Source organism: Streptopelia decaocto, assembly GCF_964273445.1.
Source record: "Streptopelia decaocto genome assembly, chromosome: 7".
Lineage (NCBI taxonomy): Eukaryota > Metazoa > Chordata > Aves > Columbiformes > Columbidae > Streptopelia > Streptopelia decaocto.
In genome coordinates, this window is record NC_138661.1 from 1410991 (window position 1) to 1421252 (window position 10262).

Consider the following 10262-nt stretch of genomic DNA (forward strand, 5'->3'; position numbering starts at 1 on the left):
TGGGCTTGTTTAGTCTGGAGAAGAGGAGGCTCAGAGCTGAGCTCAGCACTCTCTAGAACTACCTGAAGGGCAGTTCTAGCCAGGGGGGGATTGGGCTCTTCTCCCAGGCATCAGCGATAGGACAAGGGGCCATGGGCTTCAACTCTGCCAGGGGAAACTGAGGCTGGAGATGAGAAAGCAATTCTGTGCAGAGAGTGGTCAGGATTGGAATGGCTGCCCAGGGAGGTGCTGGACTCACCGGCCCTGGAGGGTTTGAAACTGAGACTGGACATGGCACTTAGTGCCATGATCTAGTCAATGGGCTGGAGTTGGACCAAGGGTTGGACTGGATGATCTCTGAGGGCTTTTCCAACCCAGGCCATGCTGTGATTCTGTGGAGTCCAGGAGGGGACGTGCACAAGCAGCACGGAAGGAAGAACAGAAAGCTGCAGGGACAATCCAGACTTTCAGAAGTGCAGGAACCTTCACAGAGAATGTCATATATTTTATTAGGAATTGGGCAAAAAGATGTTGTCCTTCCAGCTGAAGCACTGGGGAAGGGTTTGCAGCTGTGCAGAGGAGTAGGCAGCTGCTTTGTTCTCTTCGGTTAAGAAAACCGTCACCATGGTGTTTTGGTTTGTGCACAGTTAATGAAAAGTGAGATAATGGCTAATGAGCCAGTTATAAGCAGGAGCATAAGCTTATCCCCAAAATTTAACTATGGACTTAATCAAGGCGATCTACAGCATCTATTTGAAAAATTATTTACAGTTCCTGTGGTGACTTGCTATTAATGTAGCTTAAATCAACAAGAAATTAATTGCACACTCATGGTTCCAAGACTGTACAAACTACAAAAAGGAGGCAGGACACAAGCAGGTGACGGGGATGTTCATGTGGGCAGCTGCAAGTTTCCGAACATCCATGGCGCGCAGAAGCTGTTGCCTTGGCCATTGACCTGCATTGGCAGGTCTTCTGGTGGCTGCTGGGATGTCTTGGGGGACCATCCATATGTGTCTCTGTTCTCCTTCCCTCCTGTACCGTCTTCATCCCCCATGTCTCCTTTTCAACGCACAGAGACCTAACGCAGTCCCTTGCAGCTGATGGACAGACTCCCATTAGCTCCCAGTCTGCTCTGGAGTAGACCCTAGAGGCACAATCTCGCTCTTAATGTCACTATATGAAAAGGTCATTCTTGCAAGGCTAATAATGTATAAATACCAATTCACTTCGAATGGCAGAGACATTTTCCATTGTTATTCTCAGATATTTGAAATATGTTTTGTGAAAGTCATGAGAACAAGAGCACAGGAACACGGAAGATCCTCCAGGATCAGCACCTCATTTATGGCAACACCTGCAATGCAAAAAACCCAGGAAAATGTTAAGTTTTTGGACTTGAGATGTGGCTCATAAAGATTGTAGAATGGCAGAAACAGGAAACTAAATCTATACATTAGTACCGATTTACTTGATCCTCATACAGCTCCTTTCTGAGCGTGGTTTGTGCCAAGTGGCGGCTCCTTTGGTGAGGACGGCGTGTGGAGCAAATCCGGCACCCCAGGACCAGGCGGTTTAAAGAATGGAGCTCAGCTTGGTGATTCGCTGAATTGCTGTTATGATTATTTGGAAAATCTGATAATGACTCAGTTTAAAATGCATCAAACGTTCTTGGAGCTTGCAAACTGATTGTTGCAAAAATAATCATTATGGCGCATTATGCTGAAGTGTTTGTTTTATACTAATTGTTCTGACCTTCTTCATCTGTATTTGATGAGATTTCTATGCATAATTAAAAGGCCCTCCAGGAAAAAAAAAACAAGTAGTCAGCAAACTAATCTATAGAACAACTGCAGATCATTCCTATCACCTTCGTTCATTTAAAATTCAGTCTTCCTTTAAGATTTTTCCTTCATCAGTGCTTAGTATGAGCTAATTACAGGCCACTTTAGCCTGTTATTAAGATGCACACAGACGTTTTTCCCCATTGTGAAGCTTAATTTTTAAGTTTCTATGTACTTTAAGGCAGCCAGATGTTTCTTTAGGAAACAGCGGTGTGTGGGGGCTGGACCTGCTCAGCTCGCAGGGACCCCGGGTACAAGCAGAGTGTTCCCACTCTTATTTCTGGCCGTGAGAATGAGCCTCGAGGGAAATATTTCATTGAGTCTGTAATAAAATAACAGTGCTGCTTGTATTGAGGGGAAATTTAATTTGCAATAAGCTAGCGATCACATGCCTTCAAGATGGGAGCTGGAGTTTGGCAGATCCTCTCTTAGGAGATTTCCCGTTCTCCAGGAAAAGCCACTTACGTGTGGATAGTGTATTGTGCCTTTGGAAGGAAACAACGCTCTTTTTGTGTGCGGTTCCCTGTGTCTCTAAGGGGTGTTTGCTCAATGAAGATGATCAGTTCCTTCTCAGCAAGGCTCACTGAGCACTGGTGTGTGACATGGGATGGGGATCTCCCTTGCATAGAATCACAACATCATTTTGCTTGGAAAAAAACCTTTAAGATCATGGAGTCCAACCATAACCCCCCCTGGCACTGCCCCATGTCCTGAGAACCTCGTCTGTCTGTCCAGCCCTCCAGGGATGGTGACTCCAGCACTGCCCTGGGCAGCCTGTTCCAATGCTGAGGGAAAGATGGAATTTGTGGAGATCACAGAACCCCAGAATGTGAGGAGTTGGCAGGGCCCTGGAAAGCTCATCCAGTGCAATCCCCCCATGGAGCAGGAACACCCAGATGAGGTTACACAGGAAGGTGTCCAGGGGGTTGGAATGTCTGCGCAGAAGGAGACTCCACAACCCCCTGGGCAGCCTGGGCCAGGCTCTGCCACCCTCACCAGGAAGAAGTTTCTTCTCGTATTTAAGTGGAACCTCTTGTGTTCCAGTTTGCACCCATTACCCCTTGTCCTGTCACTGGTTGTCACCAGAAGAGCCTGGCTCCATCCTCCTGACACTCCCCCTTTCCATATTGATCCCCATGAATGAGTCCCCCCTCAGTCTCCTCTTGTCCAGCTCCAGAGCCCCAGCTCCCTCAGCCTTTCCTCACACGGGAGATGCTCCACTCCCTGCAGCATCTTGGTGGCTGCGCTGGACTCTCTCCAGCAGTTCCCTGTCCTGCTGGAACTGAGGGGCCACAGCTGGACACAAGATTCCAGGTGTGGTCTCCCCAGGGCAGAGCAGAGGGGCAGGAGAACCTCTCTGACCTACTGACCACCCCCTTCTAACCCACCCCAGGTCCCATTGGCTTCCTGGCCACAAGGGCAGAAGACAGATCAGAGAGGACGAGAGGAAATGTTTCCAGGGGAAAGATGTGGAGACCCACTGGAGAGAGTTTGGCTTGAGGCTCTTTACATCACAAAATCCTATTGGGAACTGCTTTGTCTTGACCTGCATCCCCCTGAATTTCTGGAGATCATTTCATCAGCTTATCGATAATTTTACTGGATAATGGTCATTATTTTATTTAACTTCAGTTCAAAGAATATAGATATTTGAAGTGGTGGTTTCACCACCACTAAAGTAGATATTGTTATTTATGATAGAGGAGTTTGGAGGCTTTTTTCTCTTCTTTGCCTTTGCCAGCCTGAGCGAGGAACCAACACAAGCACAGTGCGGTAGTCCTGAGGCTCTCAGAGCTCTGCAGTTTAGTGAGAATTTCAGCCTGTTCTTTCTGTTTAGCAAACTACCGCTGAAGCGCTAGTTGCTGTACTTTCAATTAAGCGAACTACCACTGCAGTGAACAGTAATTTAGCTAATGTGAAGTCTTAAAGCGTGGCTGTTTGTCGGCATCCGATCTACACGAGTAGACGCTTCTAACCTTGAGTAATGTAGGTATTTCAGTTGTGCCGTTCTGCCCAGGTGGTTAAAAACCCAACCATTAGTTGCCCCGTGTTAATCAGCAGGTAATTACTCCAGCTGTTTGGCAGCATCAGCAGAAGGGTCTCCTGTAGCTAGAAAGTACATCTTGTTACGGGGAAAAAAAACAGTTAAAAATGCCGTGAATATACCGTGTTGGTTCATTTCTATCTGTAACGCTCCGCTGTGGCGGTGTCTTTGGGGTGAGCAGTGCTTTATCTTCTCTCTCTAAACTGCTGTCTTGTAGACACTGAGGAAGGAAAGGTGCAAGAACTCTCTGGTCCCTGTTAATGAGCAGTTAGGGAATAAAAACCAGGCTCAAGATGAAGATCTAAGTAAGGACTGAATCCTGGTCGGACTTTGAGTTTGCTGAGGAGCTGGTGGAGCTCAGCCCTAAGTAGCTGCACTTATATCCCTGAATGAAAGCAAAGCGCTGAGCCCCTGTTTAATTAATAAACGCTGTGTGTGACACATTTTTGTGTCTGTAACTGGAAATGCACATAAGCACACACATTTCTAAATAAGACTAGGATGTTTTCCAAGGTGTTATAAATGTGGATTATATCTACTCTGTTTGCTAAAGACAATTAAAGGAGATAAAGCTTTAAAAGACAGGAACCGAAGCTGAGAGCTGAGTGTTCAGAGTCAAGTGGCCAACAAAACAGTGGCTGCATAACAAGATTTGCATCTCTTTAGCGTTCTCTCCCACTACAACCTTGACATTTTAAATTGGTCAATAGATGTGAAATCGCATTGATTCATTAATTTTTAAAAGCAAACTTTGAAAAGCAACCGAGGTGCATTTTAAAGAAAGGCGCATAGTTAGAAAGGTTAATTGTCGTTTCGAGTCACTTGGTAAAATCAATAGGACTTGGCGCTGTACCGCTGTCTGTGCTGGGATTCTGTGCAGAGCTGTAAAGCGCAGGGCTTTGGGAACAAGGCAGCGGCTGTCTGGGGACCCAGCGCTTGGACTTGGAGCAGAACAGCTGCTCCAAACTCCTTGTGAATAATGGAAAATAAGGGAAATGTTATTTTTGAAAGGACGGACTAGGTCACTGGGTGTCTTCGCTTACATGTGTACCACCCAGGAGCTGTTTGAAAAGCCACTGGCGAAGGGTGCGGAGTCACTCAGGCAGAAGGGGCAGAATTAAGGGGCTTTATCTGCTCCTCTTGCATTGTGGCACAGTATTTAGGGCCACGGTCCCTTCTACCTCCACCGAGGACCCTTTGAAGGTCCAGAAGGGCCAGTGCTCACCCACCATCCGTGCTCTGGCTACTGTCTGCTCTTTGCATGGCCCGTGGCCTCAATGTTCATCTGCTGGGCATGGTTCAAACCCGACTTTAGATGGGAAACAGGTCACAATTTCTGGAGGCAGAAGGGCTCGAGCACTTACTACAGGGTTGAAGGGCTTCATAGATGTGGTTTTGAGTAGAAGATGACAAAACGGATGCTTTTTCTCTCCTTTGCACATGAAAAACGTGGAGGCTCGGCGGGATCAAATGAAAAGCATCCCCTAATTTTAGGCGCTGTGTTTGGGATGCCGCGGCCCTGGTTTTGCTGAGTTGGTCGCCCGTGCTCCAAGAACAGGTCCTGCGGTCCCATCTCCTCCCTTTCCTGCCGCCACCAGCACCATCCTGCTGCGCTCTCAGTGCCACCTCCAGCCGGGAGTGCAAACATGATTCTTTGAGAGAATTACTAGATTTAAAAGATAAAACACAATGGGGCTTTTGTTAAGAACGTGAGTGCGTGGCTCTGGAAAGACGAAGCTATCTAAAATTAAAGCCAGCCAGCAGCGATGTGGACGCCACTGGTGCTTCCAGCGTGCAGCAGTGCAGAGCACCCTCGTGGGGGCTGTTCTTGTCACCACCCCCACCACGCAGCGGCCTCGAGTGTCCCCATCGCAGAGCTGCTCGTCCGAGTCATTCCCCTCTGAGCATCACTGCAACTGTGCATCGAGCCCCTTCCCCCCCCTCTCCCCGCACTGAGCTTCTGTACATGCAACGATACAAAAGCGAAAGCTCAGGTTTGTTGAGCTAATGCAATGGATCAGAATTGTTTAACATCCTTGTGTTCTTGCTCTGTACAGAGTGCATGTAGCACATTCAGTAACTTTTTACGTACATATACCTCTTCGTATGCATGGGTGAAAGCTCGTGAATGCCAGACTGAATTCAAGTTGTTGCTAGTTGCCATTGAAACCTTGCATATGAGTTTTAATTAAATATTGCTGATTAGTTCTAGTGTACCTGGCTTTATCCCTTTTTTCCTTGGGATTTAGCAGTAATTTTTATTTTAATGGCCCAATACTGTCCTTTTAACAACTCTATAAGGCTGCTCTTAAATGTTGTCCCTCCCCCTCTGATGGTAAGAAAAATGTCACAGAATTTGCACAATTGAGGCATCACTCTGGGTTTTCACTCATTGTCCCGTATCTCAGCTTCCCCAGGCACCCTCTTGGTGAAGGTGGAGCCTCCAGAGTAACAGCAACTGTCACCTGTGTGAGCAAATGGGCTGGTGCAGTGGCACAGAGCTGTGGATTCAAACTGGTGCTGTTTTAACCCAGAGTGTGGTGCTTTGCATGGCAGCAAGCTCGCCCACCTTCACAGAATCACAGAATCACAGCATCACAGCATGGCCTGGGTTGGAAAAGCCCTCAGAGCTCATCCAGTCCAACCCTTGGTCCAACTCCAGCCCATTGACTAGATCATGGCACTAAGTGCCATGGCCAGTCTCAGTTTCAAACCCTCCAGGGCCGGTGAGTCCAGCCCCTCCCTGGGCAGCCCTTCCTTCCTTGGCATTACGCGTTTCCCGTGTCAGGATTAGTGCACCGCAGTCTTCCCGCAGGTTCTGCTGGCGAAGGGGAGGGCGCAGTGAATCGCTGCGGAAGGTTGTTCCAGTTTCCCTGCTCTGTGCTGTTGCTCACCGAGGTGCAGAGGGAAGTTCCACCCGGACAAGCTCCCAGAAGCAGGGAGCACAGACCACATCAGCTTCACAGAACCCAGCTCCGCAGAGCTGCTCTGGACCAAAGCCATCTTTTGGACTCAATGATCCTTTCCAGTTCCAGACATTCTATGTAATCGTTGCCTGTGAGGATGTTTCTTAGCACAGTCTGCTCATGCTCATCGGTCTTGGCCTCTTGCAGCGCTCAGAGATTTCCACTGCGTGAGCAGGGGCTGGTGTAGATAGAAGTTGTCTTCTAGAGAGCGTTGGATGGCAAATTAGAGGAGGTTTAACTGGAAGGATGAAGAGACACGTAGCCAAAAGGTTTAAAACCCCCAGCAGTCCTCAGATCCAAGGTAAATGCTATGTGTATTTGATAGCGGGTGGCAGAAGTATATGCCATCTGCTGGGATTTTTGAGAGAGGGCTGGTTTTGGTGGTTTGTGTTGTATTGTCCGCTGTTTTCTCGTGTCCTGACTCATAGCTCGTGTTAGCCTGGCAGGAAGGCAAAGAGAAGTGATGCCCCCACCAGAGCAATTGCATGCTGGCAGTTTCAAACCCCAGGTCCCACAGAGGTGATGAGAGCAGCTCCCAGATGAGAGGAAACAGCCTCAAGTTGCAGCAAGGGAAGGTGAGATTGGATATTAGGAGAAATCTCTTCCCCAAAGGGCTGTGGGGCATTGGAACAGGCTGCCCAGGGCAGTGCTGGAGTCACCAGCCCTGGAGGGTTGGACAGACGGACATGAGGTTCTCAGGGACATGGGGCAGTGCCAGAGTTATGGTTGGACTTAATGAGGGTCTTTTCCAACCAGAAGGATTCTACAACTCTATGGTGATGGCTGATCAGGGCCATTAAGGCATTTTAGTGCTCCCAGGTCCCTGGCAATAATGAAACGTATCATGGATCCAATCTACCATCACCGTGTGATCTGGGCTTCATCCTTTCATCTTATTCTCCTTTAAAACAGCAGTAGGGGCAGATCCTTCAGTCTCCTTCAGTCCCCTCAGTTCTCTGCTTTGGGTTTGTCTTGTATTCTTGCCTGGACTAACTTCATGCCTTGGACACTGCGCTGTGCGGTCGCTGCCAGAACAGACCAGCCCTGCTCTTGGTTAAGCTCTCCCTGGGTTGTCTTCCTGCTGGTTTTCTGCCTCTTGTCTCTCTCTCTGCTTCCCCAGCTGCTCTTTCCTGGTCCTTCTGGTCCGTGCATCTCCCAACACACTGTGGGTTGTTTTCTCACTGCTTCAGTTTCTGCTCCTGTCCATCCTCACTCCATCCGCTTCCATCACGCTCCTGTCCCCCCACTTTGCTTTGAAGCATGACCAGAAACGTGGGATTTGCTGTAAGCAGGCTGGGTGGGATTTTCTGAAGCTAAAATGGATAAAACCTGGCGCAGTGTTTTCCTGGTGCCTCAGACTAAAGTTGGTACAAACGCAGCCCTAAGAAATCCAAATTAATCCAGGGCAGGATTCTAACTTTGAAAAGGCTCAGCTCAGGGCTGGCCTTGAAAAGCCTTTTTATTTTGGAACCGTTGGGTGTAGCCGGGTGAATGATTCCCTTTGCTGCCAAGCGGAGCCGTAGCACGCAGTGCGGGTTGGGGCGGGGGTTCGGGCAGCGGGGAGCTGTGGAGCCGCTGCAGGCGCCGTCGCTGTGCAGTCAACGCGGCTGGAAGCGGAGCAGGAAACAAGACGGGCCTTTGCGGCTGCACACGTCGGGGACCATTTCTTCTCCGGCGTTCGCAGCTCAAAAAGATGCACTTGAACCCTCTCCTGCCCAAAGCCGCGTGTGGACCGAGAGCGAACGGCTGCAGGGGGGGTTCGCTGCGCTCCCCCCTTCTCGCGCGTTCTGATGAGCGTCGGAAACTGGGCTCCTACTGCGGCTCTCTGAGCCGTGCTCAGGAAAGACAAAAACAATCACCGCTCTGTGCTCTGAGCACGGTTCGGTTGGGATCAGGTGATTAAAAAATATATATAATATATATACATATATAGATATATATATCATGTATATATATACACACATATATATAGATGTGTGTATATATGTCATATATCATATATATCATATATCATATAGATAATATATAATACATAATGTATATTATATAGTGTACATTATATATTATATAATATATAATGTACACTATATAATATACAAAATATATAATATATAATATATAATATATAATATATAATATATAATATATAATATATAATATATAATATATAATATATAATATATAATATATAATATATATACACACACATACATATATATACATATATATATTTACTATACACAGACCCATAAACTATCTCATTCCTCTTTAAAAGAAAGGGATATGTGTGTATATAGATATATAATGTATATACATATATATATATACACACACATATATATAGATATGTGTCTATATATATAAAATATATAACATATATAATATAATATAATATATATTATGTATATTATATAGTATAATATAGAATATAGAATATAGAATATATAAATGCACACACACACATATATATATGCACGTATATATATTTACTATACACAGACCTGTAAGCCATCTCATTCCTCTTTAAAGGAAAGGGATATGCGTATATATTTTATAGACAGATATATTCAGCAGCCCGACTGGTGTGTCTCCAGGTTTAACCTGGGCTTCTGTGCTGTGCGCAGCTGCGTTCCTCTGGGAGCCGCGCAGAGAGCAGCGTCCGCGGTGCCTCCGAGGAAACGGCTGCCCGCGTGTTCTAAGGTGCGCGTTGCTGGAACAACAAAGCTACAGGTGGGAAAATGTGATATTTCACTCCTGTTTGTTCGGGAAACAGTGATTCCGTTAGCGATGGGGTATTAGCAGACAGCACTGGTCCATGCGGTAGCATTGCTGAAGGTTGGTTTTGGCAAATAACTTGTTTTGGCAAATATTCTATGTGGCCTCACATCTGGAAGTTTGTGAAAGAGGCACGAGGATTTTTGGCAAAAAAAGCCCCAAATAAATAGTTTTTTTCCAAACGGGCTGTCTCCAAAGCACTTCTGTCCTGGTTAATTCAGGAACATTCAGTTAAATTGGTCTGTGAAGTTATAGCAGCTGAAGGATTTAATTTTTGGTGTCATTTTTGTGTATTTGAAGAACAAGTGGTGATGCTGCCCTGGCAATGAACAGTCTCTCTGTTTTTCTGTGCTATTAGTGATCTTGCAATTAAATGTCTACAATCAGCAGAGACAGAATCAGTGAACCTGGCTCGCCAAAATGGTACTATTGTGGTTTCTATTGTGGTGAAGTGAATCTCCAGCTGTATATCTGGGCTTGTATAATACTGGAAAAAAGCTCTTTTGTAGACTTCAGCAAAAAAACCCAGCCCTTGAACATCAGGATTTGATGATGTGTAGGCGGCAGTGTCTTTTATATACCCACATCGGAGATAAATGGTGGTTTTTTGTGTGTCAAAGAGGTGAATAAGCCATTTCGCTTTGCCTACAGTCA